General features: G+C 38.5%; 1 long non-coding RNA gene and 1 pseudogene across 2 annotated transcripts in view; one reads left to right on the top strand and one right to left on the bottom strand.

The window, feature by feature from the left end:
• The window catches only part of LOC146477057 (dedicator of cytokinesis protein 7-like), a 46193-nt pseudogene that overhangs the window by 8313 nt on the left and 9883 nt on the right, over positions 1–27997 (bottom strand). Inside the window, exons 9-33 of the transcript XR_014865521.1 lie at positions 27743–27813; positions 26699–26790; positions 26420–26534; positions 25262–25332; positions 24805–24955; positions 22956–23057; positions 22395–22481; positions 20272–20494; positions 16593–16769; positions 14210–14475; positions 11466–11536; positions 10852–10989; positions 10211–10324; positions 8951–9238; positions 7984–8262; positions 5975–6099; positions 4978–5177; positions 4219–4306; positions 3512–3608; positions 3003–3141; positions 2228–2394; positions 1755–1825; positions 774–861; positions 301–369; positions 27–70 (exon numbers count right to left, since the gene is read on the bottom strand). The product of XR_014865521.1 is annotated as a dedicator of cytokinesis protein 7-like (transcript). The remainder of the gene's footprint in view (positions 1–26; positions 71–300; positions 370–773; positions 862–1754; positions 1826–2227; positions 2395–3002; positions 3142–3511; positions 3609–4218; positions 4307–4977; positions 5178–5974; positions 6100–7983; positions 8263–8950; positions 9239–10210; positions 10325–10851; positions 10990–11465; positions 11537–14209; positions 14476–16592; positions 16770–20271; positions 20495–22394; positions 22482–22955; positions 23058–24804; positions 24956–25261; positions 25333–26419; positions 26535–26698; positions 26791–27742; positions 27814–27997) is intronic.
• LOC146477058 (uncharacterized) lies at positions 21085–26492 on the top strand. Its single transcript, XR_014865527.1, has 3 exons — positions 21085–21734; positions 21909–22089; positions 26392–26492. It is a non-coding gene; the product is annotated as an uncharacterized LOC146477058 (long non-coding RNA).

Genomic DNA, 27997 nt, shown 5'->3' with positions numbered 1-27997 from the left:
ACATACTGCACACCCAGGATACCCACCCTTTGGCAATCCTGTACATCAGATCAATCAACATTTCTGGATCCTGCATAAATACAAAAGTTGAAAAAGAGTACCACTTAATATCCCTATATAATTTAATTTAATTTAATTCTATTCGACTTGATTTAACTCTATTCCATTAAATTACATTATTCAACTTGATTTAAATCTATTCAATTCAGTTTTTCTATCCTCAAGATAAAGAAAATACAATGCAAATTAAACTTGTTATTTGAGCTTATTTCTAATAGCAACACAACAAATAAACACTACCTCTTGATATTCCTTCATCTTGACTGTATCTGACAGAATCATGTGAAGGTTGAACACCAACTCTCTGACCTGTGTGGGTCATATTCAAGATAAAACAATGCCGTTAGTTACACAAGACGGATGATTATTGCGCAACTGAGTCCAACCGAAACACAACTGGCCAATACCAAATAATGGACACAAAAATATTAAGTGGCCACAGCTTACCAACTAAGCAACTTGGAAAGCACTTTTGATTAGGAGACTCATGTGAGCTAGTGCCATTAAAATAGATTAATAGGTTGATAAAACATGTTCACCAGTCACAGTATTCAACAAAACTAAACATAACATCACATTTCTTTCACAAATACCACTCACCAACATTCAAATTTTAGTTTTTCAAATCCTTGCAGTATGCAAGATGTTTGTCACGTGAACCTATTTAAATGACCTAGAGCTGTATAAAAACCATTCACATGTGGTTTCTGTACCTGATCCGAGAAAGTACTTGCTCTCAGCTCCTGATCAGATTCAGCATAAGTTATGATTGTCTTCAGTGAACGCCGGAGATGTTCTTCACTAAATGTAACATTAAGTCAACATTCAGTCAGCCTTCACAGACTGTAGTTTGTATAAACGCACTCGGTGATGCAGGTTTATGTTAAACAAATCATCCACGGTACGACTACAGGTTTTCATTGAATTATTTGCAAAAAATAACTGAGGAGAATTACAAAACCACAAAAATAACCAGCTCAGGCTCTGCTCTTTCAGTTTGGGATATCTAAAAAGAAATAACGTCACTCAATTTATCTTATAGCGAACAATATAGTATATTTTCAAGGGGTAATTTTCCAGTTGTAACAGTGTTTCTACAAAAAGTCCCTAAAGGTTTGCAAGAACAGCAGCGGAAATGTGAAATTTGTATTTGGTTCAAAAATTTTCAGTTTAACTAGCTAGTTCAATTTTAATTTCTTCGTCTCAGATTCATTACAAAAGAGAGAGAAAAAAAAGGGGGGGGGGAGGGGGCAAAGAAAGATAAAATCAAACTGATTGACAAAAATCAAACTGACAAAATCAAACTGGTTGACAAAAATATACTTGAAACAAAAAACAACCTTAAATTACAAGAGAAACAGCAGGCTACGGTTGTATTTCAACAACTCGTCACTCGAACCAACCTCTACAAATACGGAGTGCTGCTACTACAATAGACCATATTCATATTCTCGGTATTGAACTGGATCAAGCTTGCAATGGAGGCTTATGCGGGGGAATATATTAGAAACTATTTGCATGTGAAAAGATTTCCCCGCAGAAGCCTCGTGTGCAAGCTAGTTCCAGTTCAATACCGAGAATACGAATACGGTCTATTGAGCCTGTGGTCAAATATTCTCTTGTTAAACTGCCTCGTTTGCATGTCTTATGGCTCAAAACTGTAATGACAGTTGTTTGATATCAAGATATAGTACAAACTAACGTGTGAAGTTCCAACAAGCGTGGACAGCGACATTGTAACCTACATCTTGACACGAGCAAAGTTCTAAATAACATAAACAAAAGAAAGGAAACTTAAATTTCAACAGCTCTTTACACAAACTTGGGCCCTCAAGTAAGTTTTATGCAACTAAATTCAACGATTCTGTGTTAAACCTGGGAAAAATACCTTAAGCATTTAAATTAATTAAACTCTTTTTTTTTTAATAAATACAGTTTATTTCAAGAACACGGACGCTACAAAATAACATTGGAAGAAACTCAGTGGAAGAAATGTCTGTCAAACCAACTCGTTTCTCGTTGACAGTGACGGATACAAAAGTTCGGATAACTTTATGAAGAAACTTCAAATGTTTAACGCGACATTAGGTTGTTTTTTGCGTGAGAGGGCATGCTTTGATTCAATCAGTGATAGTTATTTCCAGTTATAATTTTACTGCAGACTTACATTTCCAATTTCAAAGTTCTGTCTCATCAGAAGATAAAGAGATGCGCTGGCCTGGGCTCGAATACTGCTGATGGCCGAGCTGCAGTGGTTCAGGAGCCTGGAACACAGGTCTGCACAGAGTTCTGTGTCATCTTCAAACAGCAGTTCAGGGAACAGTTGTGATACACCTTGGAATGACATATGCACCAACATTGAGCACTCTGCTATTCAACAGCTGGTCAAGTTTGATGTTCCACGCGCTTCAGACAGAGCGGTAGCTGTAACTTTTATCTTTTGCGTTAATCTTAAACTCTATTTTATAAACAGGCCTCCACAAGCTTTGTAATTAACATTTATCCTGTTTAAATAAAGGTCACGATCATCCATCCATTTAATATGTAACTTGTGACACAGTTGAAACAACCTGTTTTGACGTTTGGATCTTTATTAAAGAGATGCCATTATCGCATGTTCTGATTTTTTAAGAGCCGGCTGGTATCACCTAACCTGTGAAAATAGGGATTGAAGATAAAGTAGGCACCCACTTATCTGGAACATTGGAGGAAAACAACAATTCATAGGAGAAAACAGAAGTTTATGATAGGAAACTCGTTCTGTTTGAGAGCTCAGATAACAAGCTCTCCAGATAATGAATAACAACCTCGTCAATGTTAAAAAGATGGGTGTCCAGAGATAATTATGGTATTATGACCCACTAATTAGTTCATAAGTAAATAAGTAAATAAATAAATATGGTGATTTTGTGAATAAATCTGTCAACTATACCATTTCGAACTTACCTTGTACACAATGGATCTCTGTGTTGTAAACATGTTTTGTAGCACTCTTTCACTTTGGTTGCAGTTTAAACAGTGTAGCAGCACTTGGAGAATTCCACTTAGAACCACACGCAAAGAATCCGATGTTGCCACCGTCTACAGGACACAAGTAAATGTGTAACAATCACTTATTCACTGACACTGAGGTGAATAATTGTTTTAGTACATACCAAACCAGTGGATAACCAGCCCCAATGAACCACTTCAAAGAAACTCTCAAGGGCATTAAGCAGGGTAGTCTCCAGTAAAGGAGTTTTTTCTGAACCCTATATTCATGGATCCATAAACCGAGACATGGTATGTGCCTCTATCATTTACTGAAATCTGTGGATGAAATCCTTTACTGTGCACACTAAAAAGTTGTTCATGATGGTGATGGTGCTTTTCTCCTTAAGTTAACAAAAATGTCAAAAAAGGAAAAGCGAACTTTGCTAAATGCACCAGCGAGTGATCATGAGTCACACACCTGGACCAAGTGCTCCAATGAATCAAGAACAACTGAATTCACTTCAGCCGCAAGGGCACCTTCAACCTGTGCATTCACCTCTGCCTCGGGACGAAGTCTACCAAGAAGGTAAAGGAAATACAGACTTAGGTCAGTATTACATTGTTTTATTTAATCTCTCCACGTTCAGTCTAACATGGCGGTTTACTGCTACATGATTCAGCGTGAAGATAAGTGCAAAATATTTATTCTTGTCCATTGTAATTTTATACTAACACATAAAGTCTACCCACAGCTTGCAAGCCCACACAAGCAACCAGCACACAGCTGGGTAGAATATTTATAATTTACATGTAAGGTGATTCCATTGAATAGCATAGCGCATTCTTACTGCACATAATTCCCTCCGTCATCGGTGTGCGCTTAGAGCACACATGATGTGTTTCCTTGATGTGAAGCTCAGCCAATTAATAGATAATAATTTCCTCCTAAATGAGCATGGTGACCTATCTTGTTTTGTCTCGTTGTTTTAACTTAGCTATTACCCTCTTTATGTTTAAAGATTTTTACAAAAAATTTACGACAGAAAAATGAGTTATCACCAGAGATACGAGTTTGCCCACCACTTGAGGGGATACATTAAAATACATATAGAGCTTTTTTGTTGCATATGTAGAATTGTGTAAAATAATCACACATGCACCGTTTATGTCGGAATCAAACCCTACCTGTCTTGTTGTTCAGTTGCCTGTCTCCATTGTGTTTGATCTTTACGCCATCTTAATCTGGATTCTGTTGCTGGTGACTGACCCTTTTCTGTTTTTATCACAGTAAAGGTTGTTTATCAGGTGGAAATACTTTATTTCAGGTATCTATTCTGTTCATCAATACCTTAGTGTTAAATCTTCCAGGGAAAGTAAATGTAAAGAGACAAGGCTACCGACAGGAAATTTGGAAAGGAACTCCTAACAGCACTAAATGCTAACGCCCATAAGACGTACAAGAAGAAGCCTTGTTTGGGGAGTCCACACTACATCATACAAAATTACACTGAAAGACTGCTTTGAGCCAATACCTGTGACGACTGTAATGCCTGTACAGTCCACAGCTCTAGGGGCATATTTCTCCTTGGTGACAATATTACTAATCTTTTAATCACGTTAACTTTAAATTTTGATGCGGGCAAGCTAACAAAACTCTACTGACACTGCTGGCCAATTTTGAGAGTCTTGTCTTAAAAAACTGAAGATATACTTCAGATAAGATTGAGAATTTTACAGACTTTTGTGTGTGCTGTTCTCTGACAAGTTTATGAATTGACGGAACTACGTCTTCGCTATTTTATTGACATGAATCTTGGATAATTTCTCACAGTGTCATCGGCTTTTTGTTACCTGGCCTACACAAAACTGATAAATTATTCTGATAAAGGTCTATTGGATGGTGAGAAGAGGAATCAAGAGTTTAGTTCCATGATGTTACATTACCTGGCATGAGTCTGCTGTGACGCTGCATCATTTCCTTTGCAGCTCCCTTGTTTCCAAGCATCATCTCCTCTAGCTTGGCTTTCATCTCTTGTTGTGCTTTTGGCCTTGGTGCAGTTGGATACTGTGATGACTTTTGAATCTTGCCGCCATACTCAAACAGAGTAACACACAGCCGAAGAACATCCAGTAACAAGCCCAATCTAGATAAAATAGATAGCTTTAGACTTAGTGAAACAGGATTTTGCTGTACCAGTTTTCAATGTTGCTTTGTCGAAAATGTTTTATCAAAGCCACAGCAACGCGTTTACTCTTCATGGGGTTTAGAAAGAACTATCGGCTAAGTGTGGGGCACATTACTACTCTACATTTGTGTTATGGCTTGTTATGGCATTTGTGTTAGGTTAAGACCATTTAAATATGTTTTCTGTGAATTAATTTGCAGATTTAATTTAACAATATGTTACACAGTCAACTCCCTTTATTTCGGACACCCAAGGGACCGCGAGTTAGTGTCCTTAATAGCGAGAGTCCATAATAGCGGGAATTGATTCCAGTCAAACGTCTGTAATCTATTTTTGCAAGGGATTTAGCTACTGTCTGCATTATCGGGGGGTCCGTAATAGGGAGGTGTCTGCAAGGCGATAGTTGACTGTGATAAGTAAACAAAGAAAACATAAAAGGCATCAAATATCACCTTAAGGTTAAGGTGAAATTCAGTTTAGTAATGTTATTCTAATCACACTTTGAACACCCAACCTACAGACATGCTGAGCACCTCACCACAGAATAAATAACTGTCTCAAGATGAATTGCAAAGGAAAAGGATTGAATAAAGGAGGTTAGACTACACCAGGAGTGAAATAATGCCGAGAGACTTGGAAAAAAACCCAAAAATTACTGGGAGCTACCAAGCAAGTTAATGTGCTCAGGAAATAATCAAAAGTAAGAAACAGGCCTTGGGATGCCTTAAGCTGACTCAGCCCTCAGTTAAACAGACCTTGAGGATGGCTGGTCTGCCCACCAATCCTTCAACACTTCACTGTCCACATTCTTCAGCACCCATAACAGGCACACCAGAAGGTTCCTTGTTGTCTCCAGACTTAACTGCTGTGGTTTACTCTTCTGGGGATATGCAAAAGAGAAAAGCTGTTTAACGCTTTTTTTCTCTCCACTGTTGCAGAAACTGCTTACACACATCCACGACATACGGAGACATCGTTTATACAGATTTTCTTTTAAATTACCTCGCTAAATACAAACAACAGACACTTTTCAGTTCTTGTCTAGACGTAGAAAATCACATACAATGGTATCCTTATTACTAATTTCAGGCACTGAAATTTGTGCAATGCGCCCTGGCAATAAGCTACACAATATATTAGTAGTGTACCTGAAAGGAGTTGAGGGGATTTTGTCAGGTCGCTATTTATTATTGATTTGAAGGGATTATACGTAGTACGGTAGGGAACTTACCTAAGGCGCCTACATTGAGTAAAAAATGAGAACCTACTCAATAGCGACATCCAGTTAATATTTATTTAACAATTTATGTGGTTCCTATGGGGTATAACAACGGCGTAAAGCCAAAAACAACATTAACACTCTGACCAGTCTCAGCAGACACAAACAACATAAGGAAACAATCAGATCTCGAAGCAAATACATGCACACGGCACCAAACGCAGGAAAACGTGTGCGAGTAAATCACGAGTGGTTTGGTTTGACTTCTCATTGGTTGAGAAAGTGGCGCGAATTTTTAAAGGGACACAGTCACCTTTGTGACCGCGCTGACCTGGACGCTAGTTTTTCTCAATTTTGAAAAGCGTCCACCTCAACCCGAAATCAAAAGTACGCGTCGGCATCTAGAAATCCGCTTCAATCTTCCCAGTGTTTTGTTGGATTTTCAATCTTTTACTGGAAACCTGTTTCTGAGTATGCTTTTGCTCATCCTATGATATTATTTTATCATATTTGGTTAAAAACAGTATGGATCGCGTCTCCAACGGAACATGAAAAGAAGAGGTGGGAAACGTGAAGGCGCCGGGCGGAAGAAATCGCCTGCGTTGACTAAAATAACGAGAGAAATCAATCAAAAACATTGGAGAACAAATCAACATTATATATATTTGGAAAATTACATTTTCTCAACCTGGCGAAAGGTTCGTGCGGTGGGAATCTTCGTAAACGATTCGAACTACGCGTCATGGCTGCTTGGTTTGGAGCTCAGATGAAGACAAGCTTCTCTACACGGTCGATTATCTCCTCGACAAGGAAAACCTCCAGTAGGACCTTGTTTTCTACGGGTCGAGCAAGCGTTCTTGCAACGACATGGGTTTGGTTCCTAAATTTAGATAATGGAGAAGTTGTAGAAACGAAATTATAAAAGCAAAATATATGATTGAAAGCAGAAATAAAGCTTACCGGTAGTTTCGCTACAAAGTCGTTTCGCTACACTGCAGCTCAGTCGATTCGCTACGTTTTAAAATTGACATATTCTCTAATATTTGAACTCAATTTGCTTCTCATGCAAACACTGTGAAACGCAGAAACAGCTAAGATAATTTTTCACACGACCGGATACCGAAATAAACGATTTAATGATTCTTCGACTTCAGAGGTTTTCGTTGACGTTTGACTTTCCCTGGACAAGTCCATCAGAAAATTCTCCATGGTATCAAGAAAATGAGTGTTCTAAAATGACATTAGGTCTATAATCACTATATAATTATATAATAATTTTTGACTGGCAAATACTTCGACTCGACAAGGTTGTTTACATTTTTCAAAGGATGCGGTTCTCAGCGCGAGACTTGTGATAAAGTGTGATATGCAAATCAGCTAAGAAATAGTATCTAATGCGCATGTGCACCAGGTGACTGTGTCCCTTTAAACCAATCACAGAATGAACCAAAGCGAAACCAAAATAAACGCAAAATAACTTTTCACAACCAGTTTCAAGAAAACTACTCTAGAAGGCAAGTGATCAAGTAGTATTAAGCTACAGACCTGTGAAGCCATGTCACCCTTGCTCTCCTTGGTCGCCATGACACCTGTTATGCTGGAGGTAGCTATGGCCATTGCCACATCTGGAGTGATGCTGGAGTTTTCCTCGCTGCCATAACCATGCAGCTGCTGTAACGCTCCAACAACTAAACCAATTATGGGCAGATAAAGTGCAGCCACAGCAGAGCGACACGACAAATCACCATAACGAGTGTCTGAGTCGTGACAGGCAATCAGGTCTCTTGTGGTGTTTGTGGCTTGGTTTATCAAGGTCATGTCCCCAAAAAAAAAACAAAAAAATTGTTATGCACTGTATTACCCGCTTGTCAAATGCCATTCCCTTTATTCTAAAACTTGGAAACAGTGCATAAAATTTTTTTTGAATATTTGAGGTTTATGTTCCTGAATGTTCTGCACTCTATGTAGTCACACTCTATGTGTGACCACTCACATCAATTCTAATGAGGTTAAAAGGGTATTACTTAAGAAGAAGCTGATTCCTTTTGTTTTGTAATTAATTAAATAAAAACGTATAGATTTTTTTTCTCATTGTCTGAATTTTCAAAATTACAGTCAAACATCTCATAAGCGACCACCCAAAACACCAAAATGTAGTGGTCGCTTATGAGAGTTGAACCAGAGGAGGCCTCTTACAAGAACAGGTCTCACACATCTACTAATTCCAAGACAATTCATTGCATACATATTCCTTGTCTGACAATACCACAAGTGCTAGACTGTCACAACAGTTCCTCGTAAACACTGAGTGGCATAGTACATACATTCAACATGAAGATCAGACAATGAGTATGGTCGCTTAACCCTGCTTACGAGAGGTTCTAATTATAGGCTTTTGACTGGGAAAAATTGGGTGTTTTGGATAGGTAGTCCCTTACGAGAGGTGGACGCGCATGGAGGTTCGACTGTAGGAACAAAAAGGTTTAATTTACTAGAATGTTAAATCTTACCCTCCCTCCAAAGCCAAAGCCAGTTCAGATAAGACCAAGCCAGCCATGAAATGCTGCTGTCTAAAGGCAGTTGACAGCTCCGCCATGCTGTTACCAATGATCACTGTGTACGTAGAGGCCGCAGAGCCAATCGCGGAGACTGAATTTGTAGGGGAGGGGGGTGGGGATGGGTACAATGGAGATGGGAAAGGCAGATTAAGAGTTACATAATGTTCATGACGAGAAACAATCCTCAGGAACTCGAGTGTGAGCTGTGATGCTTCTGGATCAATGGTGCCTTGATAAAGCATCTGAAAGGGAAGAAAGTACACCAGTTTGATTTAGATTACAGCACAGCCAAACCCTGTTCTACAGACACAGCCGGGACCAGAAAAGGTCTCTCTTTTAAGAGTGGTGCCTACTTTTGCTACTACGCATACGTTCTGCGCATCTCGAGATGGCCCGGAAAGTCGGGTTTCTTAACAGCGATGCCTCCTAAAACAGACATATTTTTGCGCAGTTTATAACTACAGCTGTATGCAGGAAAGGCAGATCTTGGCAAGGGTTATTGGAATCCGAAAAGAAAATTTGGGGTAACCATGCATTTTTCAGAGATAATTAAGCTCCAAATTTTCGTTTTGGAGTCAGGTAGCCCTCATTAAGATTTTCTTATTCTCATAGTCAAAAACAGCCCAAAAATGCCTCTGATTTAGGAATCATCATCCTTAATGATTGTTTTTTGGTGACCCTTACACCGTGGAGCTCTATTTATACTAATGATTATTTGAGTAAAATGAAGCATTTTTCGTGCTAAATGGTCTCATAAAACACAAAGGTCTTGGAACTACTGTAATTTTGTGATAGATTTATGTGGATTTGCACTTGAATAAGAATAAATTCTATAACACTGATTGCCACAGCACAAATACTATGATAATAAAGGGAATGCTAAAAAGGTGGCATTTCACATCTAAAGACCATTTACTGCATCTTTAATTTAATTTACACTTCTTCGATACGCATTTTGCCGAGCCTCATCTTTCTATCACACATGAGCCCTGAAGTTTAATACTTAACCACTGGTTCCGTTTTTCATTGCTGTCAGTCAGTACAGAAAAAGACTGGCAAAACAAAGACGTTAAGCTGAATGGGCTCAAAGGTCGCATTCGCACCCTGTGATTGGTAGATACTGAGCCACATTTTCACTTTCTGCTTTTCATGGTCCACTAGTTGATGATGATGGGTTCAGAGTTCACATGTTATTGAAAGGCTTTGTTTCATACCTCTTTACAGTAATGTCTGACAAGTTCGAAAACAAAGCCTCTGTCAATCAGTGAAAATAGGTCTTACAAGAAGAAGGCAAGGCTGGAGTTTAGCCTCTGAGCAAGAACAAAATCCTGCAAAAAACAACATTGAGAATATCCGTTAGTACATACACTTTATCATCCAAATCTGGAAACGAGTACAAATATGACGAGATATTTGTGCAGTCAGTTAGTTGTACTGGAAAAAACCAGTTAGGTTCTTCGTACTGTGAAAAAAGGGTTTTCCAACGCACGCGCGAGCAGTCATTTTGTTTCTTATAGTTCTCTAATAATACACCAAACAAATAATGTTTTAGGATATACTTTGGATATACTTTAGTCCTTAAGGTGAAGTTTCGCTAATTTCTGTTTTTCTTAAGCTATGACATCTTACAATATTGTGGCTAATTACTGTACAGTCAAACCTCTTTATTGCGGACACCAAGGGGACAGGAATGAGTGTCCGTATTATAGAGGTTCACGTTTTAGAGAGGTAGGCTTTATATGGATTTCGGTCTCTCAGGGACCAAGTGAACTGTCCGTAATAGAGAGGTGTCCGTATTATAGAGGCGCCCGTAAGGAGAGGTTCTACTGTATCTACAGGTGTCTACAGTACCCACCTCAAGTTTAGTGGTGATTTCATAGACTGTGGAGTTAACCATGGCTCGTATGTCACCCAAGAATTGATCAGGAAAACGACTCTTTCTTGTCCAGAAGAACTTGTCTGTGTTCTCAAGGTGCTGGGCCATACTTTTAAACTGCAAATGCAACAATCAAATTTGAAAGAGCAAAGCATGTCACATCGGATGTCTTCCAGCTGCAACAAAAGTTTGGAACCTGCTCCTCACAAGTAAGATGTTGTTACCTTACTGAGTCAATCAGGGTACCCTTATTTGGTGGAAAATTTTTTTAAACTTTTCAAGGACGTTTCAGGACAAAAGTACAATTTTAAAGGGTACAACAATGTTTATTTTGTCTTTTTAACACGAATTTGGCCATGGAGTCAGATTTTCATATTTAAGAACTTTCAAGGTACACTCCAACCCGGATCAACACATACCGATGCAGTTTTTGCTGAAATAAAATAACCATTGAACAAAATGTCTCTGAGACATAATTGTTCTGGCTTTGTGGAGAGGTTTTCATTATGGAGAGGCTTTGTTAGTCAGAGCGGTGGTTAGGATGTACTGTAATCCCAGATTGCCGCCAGTAAATTTCAAATCTGAAACATTACCATGAGGTCAAAAAAGAACCAAGAGGTCCACTGGCCAGTGCCCACTGTAAAGCTAATTCCTCATGCACTAACTAAAAAAACAACAACAACAACAATACCGTTGAAAGCTATACACACTGCATCTTTTCCCACACATTTTACCAGCTACAGTACATGATCATAAATCCTTCAACTAATCTCGGAGATGGTCTATTAACTCTTGGACAACAAAGAAGTACCCGACACCACCCCCAGCAAATGTAAATGCCCACTTTACTTGTAAAGTACAGTTAACTACAAAGAGCTTAACTGTGTTGCTTATCACTATGGTGTGACCGCAGAGTTACCATTTTGTTGTCATAGTGCGTTACGGACATTCTAAGGAACTTGTTATTGGAACAATGGACGTTGTTAGCTACATTAACTTGCTATTTATATCAGCACTCATACCCATGTCATTGTTCCTAGATCGTTTAGGTTTGCATGCATGTGCGTATCCGAATATTATCAGTTTAGCCATCTGTTGTGTATCAGGTCTCAAAGAACAGCGCTTTCGTGCATCTCACAGTTTCCGCATTGGGGCTGCCACTACCGTTGCAGAGGCCGGCTTGCCCCCCTGGCTTATTCAAACACTTGGCCGATGGTCCAGCAACTGCTACACCCAGTATATCAGGACACCGGCTTCAATACTCCAGTCAGTCCCTGCCCAACTAGCTGCTACCCATAATACTCCACTGCAATCCTGGGATCCAAGCACAGGACAATGTAGACCTCTTTAATGTTGCAAATGTTATTATTTTCCTGGCAGTATTTGGGGCTATATTTGGGTGCACACCTTCCACTTAGCTATCGCCCGTGGCAGGCTGGGTGGGTCCCTTATCCCACCTTATTATTAGTTACCTACAAGTACTGGGTCGGGGGGTTTCGTTCTCTGGGTGAGTTTGCTACCACCCCTAATCATTCACTGGGCGTCTGCTACCGCCCAAGGGTTTCTGTCCCCATTCATTATCTCTGGGTGTGTCTGCCAACCGCCCAAGTTCATGCATTGGGGTTTGTGTCCGCTAACCGCCCCACTTACATGTAGTGGTTGTGCTTTGGGGTTTGTGTCCGCTAACCGCCCCATTTATTTTGCAGGGTGTGTTCGCTAGCCACCCATTTACACCTTCCTGGGTGTGTCGCTACCACCCACGCTTGTTGCTATCCTAGGGAGCACCCAGTGTCCATAGTCCCATTTACTGCCAGACCTGTCTAGTTGTTATTTGAGTACTCTAGAGCGAAGCTGTTGTTAATTACAGGGAAAAAACAAGACACAATTTTCTGAAGTTGCTTAAGTAAGGGAGCGGGGACATGGGCTTCGTACATGCTAAAAAACTTGGCAAAAGAAACACTCTACTAGCAAGGTGGGGGTGGGGGGGGGGAAGGGGTAGTCAGGAGACAAAGGGATGGGAAGTGTATGGGAAGCACTCCCAAGATGGGAGAAATGGAAAAACATTTTGCAATAGTGTTTAATATTTAAATGTGGTGCAGGCAGGCAATGAAGAGGAAAGGAAAACAGGATGATTGGATGCACTGTCCACCTCCCCCTCCCCCTGTAAACAAAAAGTCTTTTTTTTCCAATTTTTTAATTTTTAATATTTTTTTTAATACCTGTATTTAAGCTATAGCTTATGACTAAAAATAATGATGGTCGCAAACAATTTAGGTTTGGCACCTTGCGTAAAAAATTTCACAGCTGTGCCTGTTCCCTTAATAAATCCAGCCAAACCTTTAATGTTTGCGACCATCAAATTTTTAGTCATAAAGTATGGCTTAAATACAGGTGTTTAGTGTTTGAATGTAAAACTCCCTGTAGAAGTCTATGTTAGTTAGACAGAACGTGCAGAAGAATAAAACAAGTTTTACAGCTTCAGTTCGCAAAGTGCTGCTCACTAGTTTAGTTTATAAAAATTTAAAAAATTTAAAAAACAAAAAAGTGTCATTTATATAACTGCAGGTGACAGCTACAAAGTCACTGTTCAAAAGATATCAATACCAGACCAAGACAATGGCTAACAGTTTTTATTATAATGGTTTTTTTTCCAAGCGAATGCAATTGCTCACCAAATTCAGTGTACATGGAAACTTTATAACTCTAAACTAGAGTGTAAACACCATAAAAAGCATGGAATTGAAGAAAGAAAATTGCCGTGCAATAAGTCTTCATCCACCAGAAAGTTGTGTAATAATAATAATAACAATAATAATAATCATAATAATTATAATAATTTTAATACAACTGGATGTTTTTGCTTGTTAGTTTTTTTTTGGGAACCCAAGAAACTGACATGTGAAAGTACCCAAGTCATTTTGCATAACTTTCTGCTACTTATTAAAGGGGAAGTATCATGAAAATTTGATGCAATTTCAAAACCCAAAAATGCTTGTCTGACAACAGAAACAAAACATAATTGTCTAGTTTTGTTGTAAATTATCACCCCAGTGCAATAGAACTGCCGATGAGTGCCCCTGGCCAGAGACAGAGTACGTCGGAATGGATTGAAACTTGAAAAATGTTAGGCTAATGTTTTTCAAGTTTTTGTATTTTTGTTTCCAAAATGCACTAGAACACAGTACGAGTTGTTCCTGTCAAGAATTGAGTTGATTTCTCTCATCTCGTTGTTCTAGAATTATTTTGTAGCAAAGTGAAGGTCTTATTTCACCATTTTTAACAAAAGAAGTCAAAAATCCCATGATACTTCCCTTTTAACATCTTTTTAATTTTGTACCTTTCTACTACTGTTACTGCTATGGCCAAGACCAGGGACAGCAAGCGAGCTTGACCGTGCTTCTGCCATGCTGCTTCTATTGCCAGGCATGTTCAAACCCTCACATATCATCGGCTCGTCATCACCATCAACCCATTTTCCAGATCCATGTGACTCTTGCTGTTGATCAGTCAATGGTGCATTGAGTTGGGGATTACTGCTTGAGAGCTTCTGCCAAATTTTACCCTGCAGGCCTATTGGGATACTTGCTGAACGTCCTGGCTCTCCTAAAAAAGGTAGATTAAAAAAGTAAATCTCTATCCCTGAGAGTTTGGAGGCAAAATAATCTTTGGACTACAGTGACTTGGGGCTATTCACATGATTCCGGAATGAAACTCATTCCGGAACGAGTTTCGTTCCAGAATGAAGTTCGTGCTGCATTCACATGTGCAAATCGACCGACTCTGGCTCACATGGTTTAAGTTCCCGCGCATCAGTAAACAAGATGGCGCGAGTTTGCACGAAACATTGTTGTGCATATTAATGGCAATAGCTTTTTCCAAAGTCTTCAGGTCACTGTTCAGCTAAAGCACTTCGAAGGTGCTCGAACAGCACTACTTTATCCGAGTCCCATTCCACTTCTTCTCCCAACTTTTGCCTTTTATAGCTAATGAAAACGTCCAGCAATCTTCTGTTTTCGTTGCGTCCCATTTCCATCTGCAAACCGAATCTTTCTTCACTTTCATATCCGCCATCTTGAAAAAGATACGCATGCGCTACTCACCCCAGGCGATTTTTCATCTCGGAACGAAGTTCGTTCTCACTTTACATGATACCAGAATGAAATGTCATACCAGAACGAAAATTTCATTCGGATTGAAAACCGGAATGAACTCATTCCGGAATGACTTGTGCGAGGGCACAATTTCGTCTCGGCATCATGTAAATAGATGCAGAGAAATATATGGAGATGGAATGAACTCATTACGGAATGAAACTCATTCCGGAATCATGTGAATAGCCCCTTACTCTAACTAGGACGCTTAAGGTTACCCCACACCTTCAGAGGTGTCTCGCGTTTAAGCGATGTAGTGCGTCCAGTTTAAACTGTAGATACCTAAACCCCCATATCAAATTAAAGCTTATAGAGCTGGCTATCAAACTAAACCAAGAATTTTGAAATAAAATGCATTGTCGAATTTTTCACAACCTCGAAACGGGAGCATCCGAATCACCTTTTTAAAGCTACAAGTCAAAGCCAATTTTGATTTTCGCTAATTTAATTTTCTCCTGAGTTTCCCGACCCAAAGCGCTAAAAAATGTGTCTGTGTTTTGCCATATTCAATCGCAATGAAACGTTATGGAGCATTTTCGAAATAGGATGGAAAAAATGTGGAGTGATCTTACAAAAATCGCTCTCGGAGAAAAAATATTTCGAAAGAAAAAATTCGCAGACATGATTTTGTTGTTTATATGTTAAACTAGCTACTGTCCAAATTTGAAGGCAAACGAACAAATTCCTTTTGAGTTCTGGCTCCTCCAAGTGAACAAATTGATTCAAGAAAACAGCGCTAAAACTTCAGCAATTCATTTTATTTCAAAATTCTTGGTTTAGTTTGATAGCCAGCTACATTGCTTGGACGCCAGACACCTCTGAAGACACCTCTAAAGGTATAGGGTAACCTTAATATAAGAAAATGAGCTCTGTTAATTGTTCTACCGTGTGGCATGAAATTTTGGGGGGAGTATAATTTTGTGGATTACAGATTTTTTGTGTTTCGCAGAAACAAATTTTCGCGAATTTGGATTTCAGACTATAATGCTGGGAAAAATTGAAGACTCTATTACAACTGTAAAGAATACAGGTCGTCGTCGTTATATTGTTTGCAACCAATTTAATTGAAAGTAATGTAAATAAAAGGAGTACATTTTCGATGGCTTTTTTTTTTGGCGGGAGTTTATTTACACGGGATCTAATTTTCACCGATCATGGAAAATCCACAAAAATTTCAAACTACAGGATAAGTATTAGTCATTCATCTGCCTTGATTAGTCTTTGCTACTTGCAGATAACTGACTATAAGATCTTGTTGTGACATGAAATAAGGTGTTGTTGTTGTTAATGTTATATCTTTACACTGTGGGTGAAATAATTAATGAGAGGCCTATGCAGTTATACAGTATATCCAGGCTTGAATGGGATTCGAACACATGACCTCTGCAATGCCGGTGCAGTGCTCTACCAACTGAGCTATCAAGCCAACTGGGAGATGGTCATTCTTTGAGTTCATAATATAACCGTCAAGGAGGCAGGGAAATAAGTAAAATGTAGAAAAAATATATGAATTCTATGCAAGGTTGAAAAGTGCATAAGGCAGCTTAAAACTATTGAAACAAATCTAACCTGTAAAATGTTCAGGTGATGCTGTTGGTGAGTGATTATAAGGTGCAGCAAACACATAAGTGATGTAGGATGCCAGTAGCTGGTTACGGCCGTGTTCATCCTCGCTGTTCTCCAGCATCTGATGAAGCCGGCGAACAATCTGTGTCGGTGACTCAAACGCTGCTTGGCCAATGTTCACTGTTAAAACAAGCACACTCTGTCACCTATTAAACATTCACTTATTTCTACCAAACTACCAATTTTCAGTAAAGAAAAATTGGAAAGTGAATAGCACCACTAGAAAGCTATGATGAATAGCTTTAATTTGAATAGCTTTTATCAGAAAGATTACAACCTAGAATTTCCTTTACTGACTCCTACGATACAACCCCGTTGTACAGTGGTCATAAAAGGCAACAACACTGTGTAGTACTGATCAGTAGCTTTCATGTGTGTGAATGGTTGGCTAACATCTGTTGGACAAAGGGATTAAAACAAAGGGATGCTGAAGACAGGGTGGGGGGGGGGGGGTACTAAAGTGTATTAGTGATGGGGAGGTGCAAATGAAGTCAAGTTGTTACATACAAAAAATTCACTTTAGGGCTTAAACTGGACCTTCAAAAAGTCCCAATGGTTTAGAATATAACCAGTTCATTATTTTCTACAGAAAATCCCTCAAAATGTCCCAGTCCTAATCCCTCCACCCAATAAAAAGTCCAACAGAACTTGTCTACCCTCAAAAAAGTCTACCATCACTAATTTCAAACCTGTTTAAGGTCTTTGCACCACCCTGTCACTAATACACCTGAGTAGAAAACTTCATCAAGTGGGTACATCCTTATTCAACAGATAAATGGATGGCTTGGGGGACACTGTCTGCTGAGTAGGGATGTAATCTCCATTTAAGTTGTCCTCTCTTCAAACAACAAAGCTCCAACCAAAAGACAATGGGAAATTTGCAAGATCAAAGAACTCCTTGAAATCTTATTTCAACTGGAATATCCAAATGCAAAAATAATTGATGTGTGTTCCATCTCTTGCTATCACCAGCCATGGCCATGTACCAATCAGTCAGTGTAAAATGCAGACTGTAGGCTAAAACTATATTGGTTACTGGTAGTTAGAGATGTATTGGATCTAACCTACAATGCAGGTCAAAAGTAGTTGGGACACCTGTCCAATAATCATGTATTCCAAGTAAAGTTGGCTTTTTGGGGTCACAATTGGAGCGTACCACCCCCCTCCCCCCCCAAACAATGTTGGAAGATGCAGATAAACAGTATTTTTGTTGAAATCTGTGTTGTAGTGTCAAATCTCAACATTGCTTGGGGGGGAGGGGGTGGGGGGAGATTATTTCAGTAGTATCTCACTAAGTGTCCCAACACTTTTGACCTGCATTGTCTGAAAACGACTAGTTGGGAAAAAGTGCTGTTAACGTGGTCAAGGGATACCAAGTTACCAAGGGATACCAAGTTTCTGGCATAACTATAATACGGAATTTGCGACGGTAATAAACGATGTTTGGCGTGACCAAACGAGTGTACGAATGCGCGCGGACGGCGTTCTAGTGAAATTTTGACTAGTGTGACGTTATGTATATGCATTCGAAATGACTTAAAACTGCGCTGTTTATTGGAAAACGTTTGGAGTGTTAGTTCTGTCAATGTTTTAGCGTGAAAAGAAGTGGAATATGGTTTTCACAAAACAAATAAAACAAACAAGCAGGTTAGCTAGGGATGCGTTAGAAGAGATAGAGGCTGAATTTCATGAAATCCCTCCGCGTTCACCGGACCTAAATCCTATCGAGAACATATTTCATCTTGTAAAGAGATATTTAGAATCCGAAGCAATATCTAGAAATATCACAAGGGAGTCGTTTGAGGAATTTCAAGCTAGAGTTTTAAGAGCTTTTGATTGTATTTGTACTGAAACTATAGATAACACAATTGCCAGTTTGAACAAAAGGATAGAAGCTATCCTTGCCTCTAAAGGCGGTAGAACCAAATATTAATCACGCAATGCGGAACTGTGAAAACTGAACATGCTTTATTATTTACACTTCAGTATATTCTGTGAATTTCTAAAGCGTGTAAAGTGTAACTTCATTTTCATGCTATCTGAGGAAAATGCTTGTGTAAATTGTAATTGTCACTTTGTAAAACTCGTGACAACGAGAAGTTTATCACATGCGTGACATTTGCATTTTGTTGACGTAACGAACTGAACATTACTCACTACAATACTCACTTTAAATAGTGGAGATTTATGCAAATTGAAAACGTATTTGACATTAAATGAACTCAAATTTAGAAAGTATGTATGTTTTCTTTAGTTTGAAGAAACTATTTCTTTCATTATATGAGTTATTGCGCATTTTCAACTCAGTACTCAGTAAAAGCACAAGAAAAGAAAGCTATTAATTAGCTCTTTATATAAAACATTCAATTTACTGAGTAATGTTGTAAACTCTATTCAGACACGTTCCTTTGGAGCGCATTATACAACAATTGTTTTTATATACTCAACAAGAGTAGCCGGCCATAGTTTATTTTTAAACACTGTTCTTCATTGATGCGAAATGAATGCAAACGTTACTGAGTATTGTCGCGAGCATCATGTCGCCGTCAGTCAGCAATGTAAACATTGCTAGAATTCTCTAGAATGAATCGTGCAAAACAATGTCCACAGGGCGCGACTGTACGTTATAATGTAAACAACTCTCTGGCTTTCTGAAGCCTCCATTTTCTCATTGAGGACAACACTCTAAAGAGCTTTCAGAGCCGCGCGCTCACAGTATAACACGATTTCTATGTAAACAACAGACCTTGTGGGCAGCGGATGGCATATCCGATTTAATAAACAAAACACCACGTTTTGAACTCTTTGAAAGTGAAATAAAGCTCATCGTTTCTTAAGCGTTACAACAGTGTGAACATGCAAGTTGTTATTTTTTACTCCGACTCACTGATCTGCATGGTATTCATTTGTCTATCTTTTTCCTGATATACACCTGTTGCGCCTTTCCCGTATCCATACTCTAATATGACAATACGAAAAGTGCGGCAATTGAAATTCCTTGTATATTGTTCACAAATATGTTCTTCTTGCTTACCAAACAAGAGTTCTCATAAGAAGCCCCGCTTTTCATCGACCAATAGGCCACAAACCTGATCTCTTTCAAATACTCACTTTCAGACAATGCAGGTCAAAAGTAGTTGGGACACCTGTCCAATAATCATGTATTCCAAGTAAAGTTGGCTTTTTGGGGTCACAATTGGAGCGTACCACCCCCCTCCCCCCCCAAACAATGTTGGAAGATGCAGATAAACAGTATTTTTGTTGAAATCTGTGTTGTAGTGTCAAATCTCAACATTGCTTGGGGGGGAGGGGGTGGGGGGAGATTATTTCAGTAGTATCTCGCTAAGTGTCCCAACACTTTTGACCTGCATTGTAGGCCTAATACCATTATATAGGCTTGTGCTGGGCCTAACAAGGTCTAAATCTAGTCAACTGCTAGTGAGCCTCAGTTGGACTATTTGAACCAAGCAGCCAACCACCCTGTTTGGACCTGTTTGCCGGCAAATAAAAAGTGACTCACAGCTTTCTCAAGGACTTGGCTGTTGACAAGACACCCAACCACCCGGTGTATGTGTATGGAATATAACAAGAAACAACGAAACACATAACTTGGGGTTTATACCTACAGTTCCTGATTTAATAGGTGGCCTGACTAGAAGCAAGATAAGCTTGTCCAAAACAAGGTACAGAAACCTCACAAGAGGCTCCTCCCGTGCCTTGGACAGGTCAACAATGCTTTTTCTCAATGCAGTCTCCAGATTTCCTTCAGTGCTACGGCTTGGTGATGATGTAATCCACCCCTCAATTTGATGGCAAGTCTTCAGAAATTTGTGAATATGTAGCTCCTGAAAGCAAGAAATAAAGGTTTATCTAGCTAATGTATTTTCTAGTAATGTAAGTTTTCTCTGCGGTTGGTTTTTAGCACTTGTTTATTTCTTAGCAGATGAATGCTGGATTATTTTATTCAATTGTGTGTTTCAAAGACATCTTGGATTTGTCAATGTTTTATTGTTTGTTTCTGTACATGCCCTAAGTTCATCTGTTTTCGTAATCCATGGAAGACTAAATATCAATTTTCCCTGTTAGCAGAGGTCTCTCACAGGGAGAAGGAAGAGAGACCTCTGCCGGCCCCCGACGTGTTCTCTCACGTAGCCACCGACCAGATTTTTGGTCGAAACTGACCCGTTTTCAAAACCGGTTTCCGTTAATGTGTAATGCGCATGCTCTGTTCAGATTGTACGCTGGAAATCTCTGAGTCCACAGTTGTTATGGCTTCTGCTAGTTTACAAGTTTCGCACTTCAATTATTACACGTTTGCCATCTTCAAAATCCTTACTTTGCTTGATTAACGCGATTCTACTTTGCAAAAGGATTCCTTACAGAGCCGTGAAGATTCCTTTTAAAAGTCAGGAGTGATATCCAAAATACCGCAAACCTTAGCTTTCCAATCTCCTGTAGTTAGCGATCGCCAGGTGCTCTGGCCGCTTAACTTGAAATTTACTCCGCACAAAAGGCAGTTTCCATCTTTGCCTACAGCTGCTGGTTTTACTGGTGTCCATGGACAATTATGTTCTTTGAATTTGGGATGTTGTTGAGGGGTCCGTGGCAGTTCCACCTACAGCTAACAGTAATTTCACACATCGCCCTACCGCGGCTGCTGTTTTGTGTGCAAACCGGTTTGCGAAGCTCGTGTTACATGCGGCTAAAATGTCACTCGTTGCCAGGAAACACTAGCGCATGCGCGACAAGAGATTTGTCGGGGGCCGGCAGAGGTCTCTCTCCCTTCACGCCGTCAGAGACCTCTGCTAGCAGGGAAATATCAACTCCTCATCCCCTAAGAATAAGTTCTCCCAAAAAATAAGCCTTTGAAATCTTAGCCGAAGCAAGCAACTCCAACGCTCCAAGGGCTTGTATGAGTATAGCTTTTTTAACCTGGTTTAGGTCCTTAACTTAGCACGTCAAAGTAACTAACGTTAACGTGAAACCTGACCCAAATTAAAATCAGGGCTGTCATATCACACTTTAAAGAAGCTGGCTCCACAAGGACATTGTGCCTTTGGATTGTTATTCACTATGTAACACTTGGTATGTATCTTTACTAGTGAAATAAAGATTATTATTATTATTATTATTATTATTATTATTATTATTATTAGCCATTCATAAGTAGAAGTAAGTCTTGATTCTAAGTCTTTCAGTCATTTTGACACCCTATAGGCCAGTAAAAATCCAGTTATCTTTGTGTTGATTGTATTTCAGATAAGAGTGGGTGACAAATTGAATGGTAAACTTAAGAAGATTTGGAGAGGTCCATGTCTATTGACCCCTTAAAATGATTCATTGACTCATTCATTGACTTCCTGACTTTGAAAGTTATTTGGAACACAGACTTCAGTGTGGTTGCGGGCTGTGATAGCCGGACCCTCATTGATAATGACAGGTGTGGTGATTTTGTAATCTTTGGGGTCTTTTGGTGTTTGTTAAAAGGACTGTAGTTATGTTGAGGGATGCACGATTTTCACACTGGCACTTATTGTTTTTCAAGAGGCAAGTCTTGGGACTCAATGACAGCAATAACAATAATTTTATTATTATTTGTAACAAAATCACTGTGACAGCCCTGTTTGAAGTGTACAATTCCCTCCAATAATTAATCCCTCCCCTCAAAAATGAGCATCTGAAAACATACTTTGAAAAAAACATCAGAATTACAGGTGGTACATGTAATAGAAACAAAATGTTTACCTGTGTATAAATGGAAGACACTGCCCTAACAGCAACATGGAAAACTCCTTTGTGGCCCTCCACCCATTTCATACCAGGAAGTGGAACCTTTAAAGAACAAAATAATGATACCATGTCTACACAGATGAAACCACAGGGTGGACTCAAACATGGCAGTAATTAAGACTGCTGTTCTCTATCTCTATTCACATTTAGATTTGGCGACTTGATAAGTAGAAGGAACCTGTACGAAAATTTACAGCTAGACATGGCACAATCTGGCCGTATCCTAACCCATAGTAATTTTGGGGCTGAATTGAACAAGACAAAGTGTCAGACACCAGATTTGTCTCAGTACAGCCATAGACCAAGATATTAAATTTGCAAGTATTAAGGATTTAATATTTGGAGTTCAATACACACAGAGTTAAGCTTTCTTATGACTAGATGGTGATTTTTTTTTAAATATGGGTAATTTTTTTCCAAGATTTGAGTTGTTCTGTGAGTGTAGTTTTCTGCTAGTGTTTCCGGTGAAACATTATTATAGTACCAAGATACAATCAGACAGAGTGAGTCAGTTACCTCTGGGGAAAGCATACTATAACTTGGGGGTGGCTTCTCCAATGAAACAGGAAGATGAAATTCACCCAATGACAATCGGCCATCCTTCACAGCAGGGATCCACTGTAAAAAGGTTAAGAGCAGAATTTCATCACATGCTAACTCATGGTAACTTCATTACATAAAAGCAAAATTAAGGTTAGTAAAGTAAACACAAAGACTGAATGTTCCATGCATAAAAATCAAGGTAGGTCATGACACAAACTCTTGAGATAAAAATAAAATCAATGATTCTTGGAGGTTTATAATTCATGGAATCCAACAGGGTTTATTTAAGAGCGTAGCTTTGCGGGATTTACGCAATTTGAAAAAAAAAATGCAAAAATTTTATGTTGGCGTGTCAAATGGGGTGTACAAAATTGTGCCCAAGGATAAGCATCGAACTTATTTCTAAATAAAGTATTCAAAAACACCACTGACAATACAATTGACATGACCACTGCCTCTTAATGTCTCTATTGCCTTTCTTTTCTTTCTTTGTTTATATGTTCGTATTCCGCACTTTCTTGAATTGCTTCTGAGTAATTCTTTTTCCATAATTATACATGTAGTCACTATTCCCATACAAATTCATCTTAAACACCCAAACTTACCAGGGTGTCATATTATTTAAAATGCATTATCAAAAATTGTGTGGGTCCAGAAAATATCCATACCCCCACCACAGAGGGAATTTCACACAGGTTCCCCCCCCCCCCACTCCCCAGGATTTTCCATTTTTCTAGGTAGTTTTCTAAGCAACACCCCCCACCCCCCTCCCCAACCCTTTTGGAAATTTATCAAATATAAATACACCCCTCCTCCCTCTGGAAGATTTTCATTTGACAAAACAGCCCAAAACTTAATCCATTTTCTGCAAACATAACTTTTAGAGTTGGAAACCTTGAAAATCTGCGTTATTGAAGAACCATTCAATTTCACTGGCAGAGTTTGTTTAATTAATACTCTTACATACTCTTGATACTGCATCAGAATTGTTGTGTTTGATATTTGCTCATGTTCACAGACATCAAACATTATTATGCCAATTTTTTAGAGACCAAACTGATTGTCGCTTTAGCTCTACTGATCGATGATTCTCAAGGTAATCACTCAATTTAGTTATTTTAGTCAATAGTTTTCACTTTGAATTGGAATACCTCAAGCAAAATAAGCGTCTTCAAGTGCCTTCTTTTGTTTTTATCTATTTACAAGTATTGATATTAGTTTATTGGTGTTGGGCACTATTATGTATTACCATCATTAAATAAAGACTACTACTAAGTATACTACTACTACTGCTACTATAAAGATCTACAAAGTTGTTTATAAATGTTACATTTAACAAATCGATGGTAGTTTTCTATGGTCTATACTCTTATAGAATATAAAATGACGTCAAAAAATGTTCAAAACTCAAGTGGAACCACGAGCTGCAGGCGAGTGGTTTCACTGCGAAGAAAAACTGCCGTCGATTTGTTCCTTAAAATAACATGGAAAAAATACCAGCGGAATTGGCTATTTTTTTTCGTTGAGAAAGCGCGCGCGTTACATCTGACGTCATTTTTATTGTCTGTACTCTTATAGACAATGGCTACGAGCCAATCAGTGACGGGAATTTGGACAATTATGGTGAAATACCATTTAATAAGACATTGATTTCTTACTGAATAGACTGTACAAAGAAGTTCAAATATCTTTTTGGGGAGCCCCCTTTCTTGGGCCCCATTTCTTGAAAAGGGGCCCTCTTAAATTACAGAAGAGGGCCAACAGGGCCCTCACTGGCCAATCTCTACAGATGTAGAATGAACCCTTATCCAACCAAACATACCGTGTATCCAATGGGTGTTTCAATAGGTACTTTCTCATCAGGTTTCTTGCCTGTTGAACAGCTGATGTGATAAAATGTGAAAAGCAGATGGTGCTCAGCTGTCAAGTTAACTGGTAGCTTCATCTTCACTTCTTCATAAAAGTCTGGAGCCCTAAAATCAAAGACAGCAACTCACTTAAATGATTGTTAAAAAATCAATACCTTAGTTTTCTGAAAACCACTTAAAGGTATAAGGCATTTTGTTTGGACCACAAATGGAGCAGAAAAATAGATTAATATCATTGTCCACCAACAGGAACATTTTTATTAAATTATATCCCTCCTTGAATACTGTCAGGATAAAAAGTCCACAAATTAACCCAAAACAAAAATCCTTGATGATACATAAATCACACAAACTTGAAAAATTTAATAATAACAAGTAAAGCACAAATAAAATAATCGAAACATGCCATACTTATTGTGGTAAGTCACTGCAGACCAGACTTCTGACTGCAATGCAGCCATACTTGATTTGCCAAACAAACACTGAAAACAAACACAACAAAGCCTGTCTCACAAGGTTTAAATTACTCTTTCAATATACTAAAAGGAGCACCCTTATTCCACATTAATTTTTACCACAAGGTCTCGGTAGCGGGAGACAAGAAATGATTCCCAGACTGATAAAAAGCACAATGCTTCTGAGTTTTAAAGTTTTAAGTTTAAAATGAGACATGTTTTGGCTTGAAAATAAGCCATCTTCAGTTAAATTACCTTTACATGTATATAGCGATTCATGTAGCTTTGTAATTTTACTGAAGATGGCTTAAACTCAAAAAGCAAACTGTGCTTTTTATTAGAATCATTTATTCCACATTATTTTGATTCATGTCAGAGAACTAATCAAAGCCATGGCATTAGATGTAGAAGGTCCTCAGAAAAGATGCTGGTTGAGAATATAAAGGCAGTTCACTGATTGGACTGTTTTAAAGCCTTGTTGCTCCACAGTTTTCTGTCATTCGCAATACGCTAAACAACCCATTACACCACAAGAGCCAGTTAACAATGCACTGCTGCTGAATCCATCATGGAAGACCATGCCAACATGGATTGTTAAATGAACTTTCAACTTAAAGCTTGAGCTAGTTTTTCAAAAACTGTTTTGTTTTTATTTGCTATTTGTTATTTGTTATTCACTTTAATAATTTTTTCGGACTAGTAAATTTAACTTTCGGACAACCAGAATATGAACGTTACTCGTCCAATGGACAAGTGGAATAAAAAAAAGTTTTTTGCCCTGTTATAGTAGATAATGTAACTTAACTATTTGGGTTGGCCACAATGTTATCATAAATAAATTTTTAAACCATTGTTTGCTAAACTCTGTCTGAAGTTTGTTTAAATAATTGGCTGAAAGTTATCTTTTTATACTCTGACAAAAGTGTAATTTATAATTTGGCATTCCCTTGAATTTGCCACACTGATAAGAGGCTTGTACTCTCATCATTCTTCCATTTCTACTCCCCTGAGAAGCTTTTAATTCCTAATTTCACTACAAGATATCCCTCAGTGCAACACAGCCAATTTTTACTTTCTCATTCAAAGATGGACCCTGACGTTGTTCAACTCTTACCTCAAGAGGAGCCATTTCTTCTCCAGCCAGAAACTGTACCTTCACTGCAATGTTCCTGGCTGACGAACTGCGGCTAGTGTTATTGACACTCAAGGGGTACACATACAGCAAGTTCCTGAAAACACATTCATTTGCAGTTGTTAGCAATATTGGTAAATATCCATGACTGGTATTACCAAGAATTTCAAGATGAAGTTCTCCAAACACTTCAAGCCACTACTACCTATTTCTTCTCATGATATTATTTTTTGTTAATAAGTTTACAGACAGATGTCTTACTTGTACGTGAGGTAAGGTGTAAACACTTCTTTGGGGGCAAACTCTTCAATTTCTTTGGTTGGTCTACCCTGTCCATCAGGGTATGGGTTTACCTGAAGAACAATAATAATTCATGGCACTGATGTATACAACAAATAACAATATTTTAAATATTGCAAAGTATTCAGTAGTCACAAGCCCCCACAGCTACCAGAAACCTGCCATTCAAGATAATGTTAAAGGGGAAGTATCACGGGGATTTTCAACTTTTGTGATGAAAATGGTGCAACTGAACACCTTCACTTGGTTACAAAAAATTCTTGAACATCAAGAAAAAAATCAAGTGAATTCTTGTTAGGAACAACTCATGACCTGCTCTGGTGCATTTTGAGAACAAACTTTTTTCGAGTTACAGTCCACTCTAAACTCAGTCCATTTGTGGCCAGAGAGGCCTTGATAGTCTTACATGTAGTACACTGGGGTGACACTCAACAACACATTTGTATGAGCGATACTTTTAGGTTCTGTTGATACTTCCCCTTCAAGAAAGCACTAAAACAAAAAATGAAAACTAGGAAGGAAAATCATACTACTTGACACACAAATACAAAATAAAAACATGGTAATTTGTAAAAGGCAATACTTTGATAACAGGATGTCCACAACAAGGCAACAAACTTTGAGGGTTCGGTGGACCATTTATCATATATTTTACTTTATGTTATGTGTACAATGCACATTTCAATAAAATCAGATAGCAGTAATATTGCAGGGAACAAGATTGTAAGGAACTTACAGTGCAACGCGCCTTACCGTGGCCACCCAATAAACTTTTTTTACAAGTTAGCCAATCATGTTATTTTGTATTTTATGAACAAGGAGGAAGATGTCCTGATTGGCTAACTTGTAAACAAATTTTGTTGGGTGGCCACGGTAAGGTGCGTCGCACTGTAAATGCAGTTTCCATCTTCTCATCAGAAACACATTTATTTAATTTTTAATGAAATTTCAATATTGTTTTCTCTTCTTGTCAAAAAAAAAGAGCACATAAAACTTGATGAATACCTGGTGTAACTCAGAAGTTAAACAGTAAGGTGGTTTGTCTCCAGGAGGAGAAATGTCCAGCTTTAGTGTACCTGTAACATAACAAAGCTAATTGGTAAGACAATAATACAAAACACAGTACACTCAAAATTAGCCAGCAAACTGTGTGCCATACTTTCTCTGGCATATAGGCAGGAATACACTTAGTTACTCCTGTTGGTGTAACTTTAATTTCCTTCTAACCTCTGAAGGTTCTCAAAATTAATTTTGGTATAA

Source organism: Pavona decussata, unplaced genomic scaffold (assembly GCF_977016875.1).
Source record: "Pavona decussata unplaced genomic scaffold, jaPavDecu1.1 SCAFFOLD_72, whole genome shotgun sequence".
NCBI lineage: Eukaryota > Metazoa > Cnidaria > Anthozoa > Scleractinia > Agariciidae > Pavona > Pavona decussata.
The sequence above is the reverse complement of the archived record's forward strand: the minus strand, read 5'-3'. Positions and strand labels throughout refer to the sequence as shown.